The following is a 12901-nucleotide window of genomic DNA, read 5'->3' as shown; positions in this document are numbered from 1 at the left end:
TGAGCAGCCAGATCCGTCAGCTAGCCATGAGCAGCCAGATCCGTCAGCTAGCCATGAGCAGCCAGATCCGTCAGCTAGCCATGAGCAGCCAGATCCGTCAGCTAGCCATGAGCAGCCAGATCCGTCAGCTAGCCATGAGCAGCCAGATCCGTCAGCTAGCCATGAGCAGCCAGATCAGTTAGCCAGCCATGAGCAGCCAGATCCGTTAGCCAGCCATGAGCAGCCAGATCCGTTAGCCAGCCATGAGCAGCCAGATCCGTCAGCCAGCCATGGGCAGTCCCTCAGTCCGGAGCTGCAGTCCCTCAGTCCGGAGCTGCAGTCCCTCAGTCCGGAGCTGCAGTCCCTCAGTCCGGAGCTGCCATTCCTCAGTCCGGAGCTGCCCCCTACCCTGGAGCTGCCCCTTACCCTGGTGCTGCCCCTTACCCTGGTACTGCCCCTTATCCTGGTACTGCCCCTGACCCTGGTACTGCCTCTTACCCTGGTACTGGTCCTTTGTCCGGAGCTGTCCCTTAGTCCGGAACTCCCCCTTAATGCAATGGGGTTAATGTGGAGGGGGGTCGTTTGGAGGAGGCCTAGGAGGTGGTTAGGTACTGTGGTGACGTGGGGACTACGACCAGAGCCGGAGCCGCCACCGTGGAGGGGAGCCCACCCAGACCCTCCCCTAGACTGTGTATGGTGCGCCCGGAGTTCGCGCCTCAAGGGGGGGGTTATGTCACGCCCTGGCCTTATTATTCTTTGTTTTCTTGATTATTTTAGTTAGGTCAGGGTGTGACATGGGTAATGTTTATGTTTTGTTGGTTTTGGATGTTTATTTGGTAAAGGGGTTATGGGGTGTAAAATATGGTTTTGTGTTTAGTGTAGATGTCTAGCGTTGTCTATGTTGGTGAGTGATCTAGAAGAGTCTATGGTTACCTGAATGAGTTCCCAATTAGAGACAGCTGATGTCGGTTGTCTCTGATTGGGAGCCTTATTTAGGGTAGCCATAGGCTCTCATGAATTGTGGGTAATTGTCTATGTAGAACGTTTGTAGCCTGTATGTATGTGCACAACGTTTGTAGCTTCACGGTCGTTTTGTTGTTTTGTTAGTTTGTATAGAGTTTTGTGTCGTGTTCATCTTCGTGTTGTTAAATAAAAGAAGATGGCTTATTTTCCAACTGCTGCATTTTGGTCCGTCAATCCGCCACACGATCGTGACACGCTTAGCCTCAAGCATTTAGTGAAAGTCACAAGACTTCTGTACCTTATCAGGGAATCTTCCTCCCAATTCCCCACACTAATGAAGCTTTAATTGGGCCCTCATTCACTGGCCTATCAGCCTGATCACGCCACTGACTGGCTATTAAAGCTCATCTGGAGATGCAACAATAACCAGGCATGTAGTTTTGTCCTCCTGGCTGTTCCACTATCTTCATAGGCCTGGCCTCTCTCGGATGAATGGTAGTCATCCTAGCCCATCCTCATTAACTCAGTTGATAAGCAATTAAAAACAATGTTAACGAAACCATCTCTCACCTCTCTATACTTTGATCACAGAGGAGAGGAGAGGAGAGGAGAGGAGAGGAGAGCTCTCTCCAAAGCAGACGACGGCAGTAATTCTAGGAAGATTAAAAGCGGAAAAAGGCTCCAGGTTTATTTGATAGCAGGAAAAGACTTGAAAGAATAAGTCCTCTGCCAGGAAGTTCAACGTACGGTCTCATCTACTGTCTGGTTCCTCTGAGCCTCTAGCCTGAAGGGGGACCAAAACACTACTGTAGAGTATAGGAAATGGATAAATCACCCAGGGGTCACTAACAGTGTCCTTGAGTGAAATGTTCTGCATTAATAGCGAAGCCATGTACTGTAAACGCATGATTTATTTAGTTGCATAAGGTATAAAGCTGAACTGCATATGTAAACAGGATCTATGTTGGAGAGCCCAGTGCAGTTCTACAGTGCATGTTCTTTCTGGATGTTCCGACACATCACATGGCTGACTGGCGAGGATGCTTTTGTTCATGGATTTGCAATAGTCGAGGATGTGCGACTCTCTTCCTGTTCACTGTCACTGGTCCATTTGTTCCCCCACAGACTGCTCTATCAACCACAGGACATATTCTGACACCCACAAACATGTAGGCTAGATAGAGATAAGATAACACACACACACACACACACACACACACACACACACACACACACACACACACACACACACTAGGGACCGCGGCATCTGGTGCTTCATCTGGAAGCTGCCATGACTGACAGAGCATGAGGTGGACGGGTGCATCCAAGGGGAAAGCGGTCAGCAGACACTGTTACCACACTGTTAACACGACACCACATGTCCAGTCCAGTCAGAAAGGAACTGTGGAACTAGACCACTGTTAAAGGAAAGCCATGATACAAGTTCCACTACACCAGAACAAATCAATATCCAACTATCATTTAACAACTTTTTTCCACATGAAGGCAATGATTTGAAGTAGGCTGTTTGATCAGAAAGGTAAAGGTCAGATTGAAATACCGTTAGACAGATGAACCTGTGACATTCAAACCCCAAGAGAGATATGAGAGATATGACCCAGGACAAAAACAGCATGGGCCATCTGCTTACAGCACTATATGAATTGTAAGATATAATTTAAATGTCACAAAGCACAGTTGTAGCCTACTGTATACCGACAATGGTTCTGCTGCCATACACTATGAGTGGTATTTATATTTTAGTAGACTCTCTTATTCAGAGTGACTTACAGTAAGTAAAAAATATTCATCATTTTTAAAAGTACATTTTTTATTCTGGTCCCCTCTTGGGAACCAAACCCACAACTCTGGTGTTTTGCGAGAGCCATGCTTTACCAACTGAGACATGCTTTACCAACTGAGCCATGCTTTACCAACTGAGCCATGCTTTACCAACTGAGCCATGCTTTACCAACTGAGCCATGCCTTTCCAACTGAGCCATGCTTTACCAACTGAGCCATGCTTTACCAACTGAGCCATGCTTTACCAACTGAGCCATGCCCTTCCAACTGAGCCATGCCCTTCCAACTGAGCCATGCTTTACCAACTGAGCCATGCTTTACCAACTGAGCCATGCCCTTCCAACTGAGCCATGCTTGCTTTACCAACTGAGCCATGCTTTACCAACTGAGCTATGCCCTTCCAACTGAGCCATGCCCTTCCAACTGAGCCATGCTTTACCAACTGAGCCATGCTTTACCAACTGAGCCATGCTTTACCAACTGAGCCATGCTTTACCAACTGAGCCATGCTTTACCAACTGAGCCATGCTTTACCAACTGAGCCATGCCCTTCTAACTGAGCCATGCTTTACCAACTGAGCCATGCTTTACCAACTGAGCCATGCCCTTCCAACTGAGCCATGCTTTACCAACTGAGCCATGCTTTACCAACTGAGCCATGCTTTACCAACTGAGCCATGCCCTTCCAACTGAGCCATGCTTTACCAACTGAGCCATGCTTTACCAACTGAGCCATGCTTTACCAACTGAGCCATGCTTTACCAACTGAGCTACACAGGTATTCTCTGCATGCTATCCATCTGTAATGACAACTCTGTCTTTTGCAACCGTGGCAAACATTACATGGGTCATCATTACAAATCAAATCAAATTTTATTGGTCACATGCACGTGTTTAGCAGATGTTATTGCGGGTGTAGAGAAATGCTTGTTACCAACAAGCATTCAAGTCTCACTGATGAATCATCCAGCTTTCTTCAAGTACAACCACCTCATGTTTAAATTAGAACCACACATGGGATTACTAAAGCCTGCAAGCGAACTCGCACCAGACAGCAATGTGTTTCCACTTGAACGTACAAGGTGTTTAAGTGGAGATGAATACCACAGCAGGTTAACTGTGAACGCTATCTATTTTTAAAAAAAGAGGGAGAAACGTGTAAGTGTTTTTAAAACAACATTAGCACCTGCCTTCTGGCAAGCAGTGAATAGAGAATGCTGTTATTTCTATCAACAACAACAAAAAGTTGACAATTTTTCCACTTGGAAACGGCAGGTTCGCTCGCCCTTATTCATGGTTTCCTCGGGCGTAAAGGTGGTGGGATTATGAGGGAATTACGTCAAGGTCAGAATACAGTTTATCGGTACACACACCTCCGCCAGACCTTCATTTTGTAGTTCTCCACCATTAGAAAATAGCAGGTGAATAGCATGCTATTCTCATGCTTAAATTCAAGGTCATATTACGCTTAGAGAGAAAAGTGCATAAAAAAATGTAATTATGTTCCATTTACGGGCGCTTAACTCGGGTTGGAATCGGTGCCCTTGTGAGTAATGCTTGTTGTGCTACCTTACTGCAGCAAAACGTATGTGACCGTTTGAGTGTCAAATACTGTTGCTCTCACGACTAATTCATTAAAAATGACTTCCTGTGGAATTCTTGTTATCTCATTTGCATTCACCACAGATAAAACAGTTGCTCCACTGCTGAAGTAAACAAAAGCGAAACAGACAGACCGCTGCTTCGTAGAGGGTTGTTAAATTCACAAGCAATCTAGTAGTCAACATACTACAGCAATGTTACAGCGCACTGTACCAATAACTGACAGGACAGATGCTGCAGGCAGGACAAATTGGAGGGAGGCATTGATAGCCATCTGGATAGAGAGAAGATCATTGTAAAGACCAAGGTAAACAGACTCCCATGCACATAGAACTGAGAGAGTAGTGAAGGTCATTGTAAACAGTAAAGACCAAGGTAAACAGACTCCCAGGCACATAGAACTGAGAGAGTAGTGAAGGTCCTTGGAAACAGTAAAGACCAATGTAATCAGACTCCCTGGCACATAGAACTGAGAGAGTAGTGAAGGTGCAGCAATATAAGGACCATTTCCAGATAAAATAATTTCCAGAGAAAAGAAACTAAAAGTATTGCATTGTACAACAATCCTGGTTTTATGTCTGTAACTGCTGGTGTAAAGACAGCCTACTGTAGACTATGCATTTCTTGCATATAAAAACCTCTGCTGCAAAAGCCATGTTATATCCTTTATTTTGGCCTTGTACAGCAAAGTCTTTATGGGCACCTGTTCATTTACCTCTCACTGCTCTGATCAACTATCCCCAAAATGGAGCCTGTACAAAAGCCAGCTCTCACTGCTCTGATCAACTTTCCCCAAAATGGAGCCTGTACAGAAGCCAGCTCTCACTGCTCTGATCAACTTTCCCCAAAATGGAGCCTGTACAGAAGCCAGCTCTCACTGCTCTGATCAACTATCCCCAAAATGGAGCCTGTACAGAAGCCAGCTCTCACTGCTCTGATCAACTATCCCCAAAATGGAGCCTGTCCAGAAGCCAGCTCTCCTGCTCTAATCAACTATCCCCAAAATGGAGCCTGTCCAGAAGCCAGCTCTCACTGCTCTGATCAACTATCCCCAAAATGGAGCCTGTCCAGAAGCCAGCTCTCCTGCTCTGATCAACTATCCCCAAAATGGAGCCTGTCCAGAAGCCAGCTCTCCTGCTCTGATCAACTATCCCCAAAATGGAGCCTGTCCAGAAGCCAGCTCTCCTGCTCTGATCAACTATCCCCAAAATGGAGCCTGTCCAGAAGCCAGCTCTCCTGCTCTGATCAACTATCCCCAAAATGGAGCCTGTACAAAAGCCAGCTCTCACTGCTCTGATCAACTATCCCCAAAATGGAGCCTGTACAGAAGCCAGCTCTCACTGCTCTTATCAACTTTCCCCAAAATGGAGCCTGTCCAGAAGCCAGCTCTCCTGCTCTGATCAACTTTCCCCAAAATGGAGCCTGTCCAGAAGCCAGCTCTCACTGCTCTGATCAACTATCCCCAAAATGGAGCCTGTCCAGAAGCCAGCTCTCACTGCTCTGATCAACTATCCCCAAAATGGAGCCTGTCCAGAAGCCAGCTCTCACTGCTCTGATCAACTTTCCCCAAAATGGAGCCTGTCCAGAAGCCAGCTCTCACTGCTCTGATCAACTATCCCCAAAATGGAGCCTGTCCAGAAGCCAGCTCTCCTGCTCTGATCAACTTTCCCCAAAATGGAGCCTGTACAGAAGCCAGCTCTCACTGCTCTTATCAACTATCCCCAAAATGGAGCCTGTACAAATGCCAGCTCTCACTGCTCTTATCAACTTTCCCCAAAATGGAGCCTGTACAGAAGCCAGCTCTCCTGCTCTTGGTCATTATCATTTTGAATTGGGGCCAAGTTGAGATTTGCCTGGACATTAGGTTAGGAATGCAGCACTGTGTGAGGCTGGGTGGTGAGGCTGGGTGGTGAGGCTGGGTTGTGAGGCTGAGTGGTGAGGCTGGGTGGTGAGGCTGGGTGGTGAGGCTGGGTGGTGAGGCTGACAGTGCCAGAACATCCTGTGGCCCACTGACCAGACTTCACCTCAGCAGCAGCAGGAGGAGGATTCATCAGTACTGATGGATGACTGGCTGGTAGTCCTTAGAGACAGACACAGTGCTATCACTAGCCTCTGTCAAGGGGCTGTATTAGGGGTCTGAGAATGCCAAGGTGATTTGCAGTTCCAGAAAGGGCATCCCAGGAAAATGGCACCATTTGTCAAAACAACAACAGAACTACCAATGTTTATAACTGTACCTGTTTGTTTTAGCGTTGGTTGATGGGCAAGATACTGAAACACATTACTATTCTATTGTGTTTCATATTCGAAAAGGGACGGATGGCGCTTTTGATCTTGTGAAAGAGGACACATTCAGCAGCATAACATTACATCTGCTATGGATCATTTGATGTTCGAGGCTAATGGGGAGGATTGTGCTCTTGGGTCGGATGAGGAAAACTTAGAATCAAGTTTATTCATGAGCCCTAGAGGTGGATGTTCTACAGACTGTAAAGTGTGGTTGCTTCCAGTATCATTTAACAACGGCTCTATGTGTTTCTATTCTATAGCAAGACACACATGGACAGTTGCTGAGAAATACAACAATTGCAGCATGACTTCTTAATGTTTGCCCCTAAGCTCCCCGCTACACATTATACATGCTAGTTTCCTGCATACAGTTTCTTATGGCTATTCAAAAACCTTAGTGCCATGTTTATCAGGACTATAACCGTACAATAGTTCCTTTCAGTGAGTTTCTAGGGTAGCATTTGTATCACACAGGGCCATTGGGAAAGGCTATGCGCCAACGGCTTTAAGCCATGATGTCTGTGGAGATGAGGTCAGGATCACCACCACTGGCGTAACGCAGTTTCTCTACAACCCCCCACAAGGTCTCTGCGTTCTCGCCCAGCTTGGATTTGAATAGATTTATTAGGATTCCCAGTAGCCTACGCCAACGGTGACAGCTAGTCTTACTGGGGTCCAACACAGACCAAAAATACATTAAAGACAAAAGACTTTACAACGCACAGTACCAGTCAAACGTTAGGACACACCTACAGTACCAGTCAAACGTTAGGACACACCTACAGTACCAGTCAAACGTTAGGAAACACCTACAGTACCAGTCAAACGTTAGGACACACCTACAGTACCAGTCAAACGTTAGGACACACCTACAGTACCAGTCAAACGTTAGGACACACCTACAGTACCAGTCAAACGTTAGGACACACCTACAGTACCAGTCAAACGTTAGGACACACCTACAGTACCAGTCAAACGTTAGGACACACCTACAGTACCAGTCAAACGTTAAAACACACCTACAGTACCAGTCAAACGTTAAAACACACCTACAGTACCAGTCAAACGTTAGGACACACCTACAGTACCAGTCAAACGTTAGGACACACCTACAGTACCAGTCAAACGTTAAGACACACCTACAGTACCAGTCAAACGTTAGGAAACACCTACAGTACCAGTCAAACGTTAGGACACACCTACAGTACCAGTCAAACGTTAGGACACACCTACAGTACCAGTCAAACGTTAGGACACACCTACAGTACCAGTCAAACGTTAGGAAACACCTACAGTACCAGTCAAACGTTAGGACACACCTACAGTACCAGTCAAACGTTAGGACACACCTACAGTACCAGTCAAACGTTAGGACACACCTACAGTACCAGTCAAACGTTAGGACACACCTACAGTACCAGTCAAACGTTAGGACACACCTACAGTACCAGTCAAACGTTAGGACACACCTACAGTACCAGTCAAACGTTAGGACACACCTACAGTACCAGTCAAACGTTAGGACACACCTACAGTACCAGTCAAACGTTAAAACACACCTACAGTACCAGTCCAACGTTAGGACACACCTACAGTACCAGTCAAACGTTAGGACACACCTACAGTACCAGTCAAACGTTAGGACACACCTACAGTACCAGTCAAACGTTAAGACACACCTACAGTACCAGTCAAACGTTAGGAAACACCTACAGTACCAGTCAAACGTTAGGACACACCTACAGTACCAGTCAAACGTTAGGACACACCTACAGTACCAGTCAAACGTTAGGACACACCTACAGTACCAGTCAAACGTTAGGAAACACCTACAGTACCAGTCAAACGTTAGGAAACACCTACAGTACCAGTCAAACGTTAGGACACACCTACAGTACCAGTCAAACGTTAGGACACACCTACAGTACCAGTCAAACGTTAGGACACACCTACAGTACCAGTCAAACGTTAAGACACACCTACAGTACCAGTCAAATGTTAGGAAACACCTACAGTACCAGTCAAACGTTAGGACACACCTACAGTACCAGTCAAACGTTAGGACACACCTACAGTACCAGTCAAACGTTAGGACACACCTACAGTACCAGTCAAACGTTAGGAAACACCTACAGTACCAGTCAAACGTTAGGACACACCTACAGTACCAGTCAAACGTTAGGACACACCTACAGTACCAGTCAAACGTTAGGACACACCTACAGTACCAGTCAAACGTTAGGACACACCTACAGTACCAGTCAAACGTTAGGACACACCTACAGTACCAGTCAAACGTTAGGACACACCTACAGTACCAGTCAAACGTTAGGACACACCTACAGTACCAGTCAAACGTTAAAACACACCTACAGTACCAGTCCAACGTTAGGACACACCTACAGTACCAGTCAAACGTTAGGACACACCTACAGTACCAGTCAAACGTTAGGACACACCTACAGTACCAGTCAAACGTTAGGAAACACCTACAGTACCAGTCAAACGTTAGGACACACCTACAGTACCAGTCAAACGTTAGGACACACCTACAGTACCAGTCAAACGTTAGGAAACACCTACAGTACCAGTCAAACGTTAGGACACACCTACAGTACCAGTCAAACGTTAGGACACACCTACAGTACCAGTCAAACGTTAGGACACACCTACAGTACCAGTCAAACGTTAGGACACACCTACAGTACCAGTCAAACGTTAGGACACACCTACAGTACCAGTCAAACGTTAGGACACACCTACAGTACCAGTCAAACGTTAAAACACACCTACAGTACCAGTCCAACGTTAGCACACACCTACAGTACCAGTCAAACGTTAGGACACACCTACAGTACCAGTCAAACGTTAAAACACACCTACAGTACCAGTCAAACGTTAGGACACACCTACAGTACCAGTCAAACGTTAGGACACAGCTTCTCATTCAAGGGTTTTTCTTTATTTTTTACTATTTTCTACATTGTAGAATAATAGTGAAGACATCAAAACAATTGAATAAAACATATGTGTCCAAACATTTGACTGGTACTGTACATACATTTGAAAACATTAACATGTAGTGTGTGTGTGTGTGTGTGTGTGTGTGTGTGTGTGTATGTGTGTGTGTGTGCGCATCAATCAGTTACACATACATGTCACTACATACACACAACATGTACTGTAGGTCACATGGGGGAGAGGCGTTGTGCCATGAGGTGTTGAAACCAGGTTTGCTGTGCACTTGCGCTATATAAGATGGAGTTCCATGCACTCAAGGCCTTGTATGATACTGTGTTTCCTTGAATTTGATCTGGACCTGTGGACTGAAAATACCACTGTTGGCATGTCTGGTGGGGTAAGTGTGTGTGTCAGAGCTGTGTATAAGTTCACTATGCAAACAATTAGTGATTTCCAACACATTAATGTTTCTTATGAAAACAAAAAGTGATGCAGTCAGTCTCTCCTCAACTCTTAGCCAAGAGAGACTGGCAGCATAGTATTTATATCAGCCCTCTGATTACAATGGAGAGCAAGACGTGCCGTTCTGTTCTGGGATAGAAAGTTGTGCGTAAAACCAGTCTATTAATGGCTAATAATACAATCAGCCCACCCTTAAAACACTAGCTATCCAGAGATTATTTCATCATGCAGTGTAGACTACTATCTACAGCTATATACTATATTTAGTTGCTATTAAGCTGCTATTAATAAAAAATACAAATATACACATTAAATAGACTAACAATGAGGAAAAACATAGTTGGCTAAATTGGATGAATTCAGTCACTATGTATTGTTAAACTCAGTGGGTTTTGTATGGCTTACTGCCTACACAAATGGCCTGCAATATTCATGAAATCAAATTAAATTAAATCCAACTTGAGGGACTCGCCTGGTCTCCTGAAGTCCTCCTTGCATCTTCTCTTTGTGTCTGTTTTCCTCTTTTTCTCTGTCTGTCGCACTAGTCTTTTGTACAGAACAGACAGAACAAAAAAGACAGAACAGAACAGAACAGAACAGAGCAGACAGAATAGAACAGACAGAATAGAACAGACAGAGCAGAACAGACAGAGCAGAACAGACAGAACAGAACAGACAGAGCAGAACAGACAGAACAGAACAGACAGAATAGAACAGACAGAGCAGAACAGACAGAACAGAACAGACAGAGCAGAACAGACAGAACAGAACAGACAGAACAGAACAGACAGAATAGAACAGACAGAGCAGAACAGACAGAATAGAACAGACAGAATAGAACAGACAGATTAGACAGAACAAAACAGACAGAACAGAACAGACAGAGCAGAACAGACAGAACAGACAGAACAGAACAGACCGAATAGAACAGACAGAATAGAACAGACAGATTAGACAGAACAAAACAGACAGAACAGAACAGAGAGAGCAGAACAGACAGAACAGAACAGACAGAGCAGAACAGACAGAATAGAACAGACAGAACAGACAGAACAAAACAGACAGAACAAAACAGACAGAACAGAACAGACAGAGCAGAACAGACAGAACAAAACAGACAGAGCAGAACAGACAGAATAGAACAGACAGAATAGAACAGACAGAGCAGAACAGACAGAACAGAACAGACAGAACAGAACAGACAGAACAGCACAGACAGAATAGAACAGACAGAACAAAACAGACAGAACAAAACAGACAGAATAGAACAGACAGAACAAAACAGACAAAATAGAACAGACAGAACAAAACAGACAGAATAGAACAGACAGAGCAGAACAGACAGAATAGAACAGACAGAGCAGAACAGACAGAACAGAACAGACAGAATAGAACAGACAGAATAGAACAGACAGAGCAGAACAGAGCAGACAGAACAGACAGAACAGACAGAACAGAACAGACAGAATAGAACAGACAGAGCAGAACAGACAGAACAGACAGAACAGAACAGACAGAACAGACAGAACAGAACAGACAGAATAGAACAGACAGAGCAGAACAGAACAGAACAGACAGAACAGACAGAACAGAACAGACAGAATAGAACAGACAGAGCAGAACAGAGCAGACAGAACAGACAGAACAGAACAGACAGAATAGAACAGACAGAACAGACAGAACAAAACAGACAGAACAAAACAGACAGAACAGAACAGACAGAGCAGAACAGACAGAATAGAACAGACAGAACAGACAGAACAGAACAGACAGAATAGAACAGACAGAGCAGAACAGACAGAATAGAACAGACAGAACAGACAGAACAAAACAGACAGAGCAAAACAGACAGAACAGAACAGACAGAATAGAACAGACAGAACAGACAGAACAAAACAGACAGAACAGAACAGACAGAACAGTACAGACAGAGCAGAACAGACAGAATAGAACAGACAGAACAGACAGAACAAAACAGACAGAACAAAACAGACAGAACAGAACAGACAGAGCAGAACAGACAGAACAGAACAGACAGAGCAGAACAGACAGAGCAGAACAGACAGAACAGAACAGACAGAACAGACAGAGCAGAACAGACAGAACAGAACAGACAGAACAGAACAGACAGAACAGAACAGACAGAGCAGAACAGACAGAATAGAACAGACAGAACAAAACAGACAGAACAAAACAGACAGAATAGAACAGACAGAGCAGAACAGACAGAGCAGAACAGACAGAACAGACAGAACAGAACAGACAGAATAGAACAGACAGAGCAGAACAGACAGAATAGAACAGACAGAACAGACAGAACAAAGCAGACAGAACAAAACAGACAGAACAGAACAGACAGAATAGAACAGACAGAACAGACAGAACAAAACAGACAGAACAGAACAGACAGAACAGAACAGACAGAGCAGAACAGACAGAATAGAACAGACAGAACAGACAGAACAAAACAGACAGAACAAAACAGACAGAACAGAACAGACAGAACAGAACAGACAGAATAGAACAGACAGAGCAGAACAGAGCAGACAGAACAGACAGAACAGAACAGACAGAATAGAACAGACAGAGCAGAACAGACAGAATAGAACAGACAGAACAGACAGAACAAAACAGACAGAACAAAACAGACAGAACAGAACAGACAGAGCAGAACAGACAGAGCAGAACAGACAGACAGAACAGACAGAACAGACAGAACAGAACAGACAGAATAGAACAGACAGAGCAGAACAGACAGAATAGAACAGACAGAACAGACAGAACAAAACAGACAGAACAAAACAGACAGAACAGAACAGACAGAATAGAACAGACAGAACAG

The sequence above is a fragment of the Salvelinus fontinalis genome, chromosome 13 (assembly GCF_029448725.1).
Source record: "Salvelinus fontinalis isolate EN_2023a chromosome 13, ASM2944872v1, whole genome shotgun sequence".
In the NCBI taxonomy this organism is placed as follows: Eukaryota; Metazoa; Chordata; class Actinopteri; order Salmoniformes; family Salmonidae; genus Salvelinus; species Salvelinus fontinalis.
The sequence above is the reverse complement of the archived record's forward strand: the minus strand, read 5'-3'. Positions refer to the sequence as shown.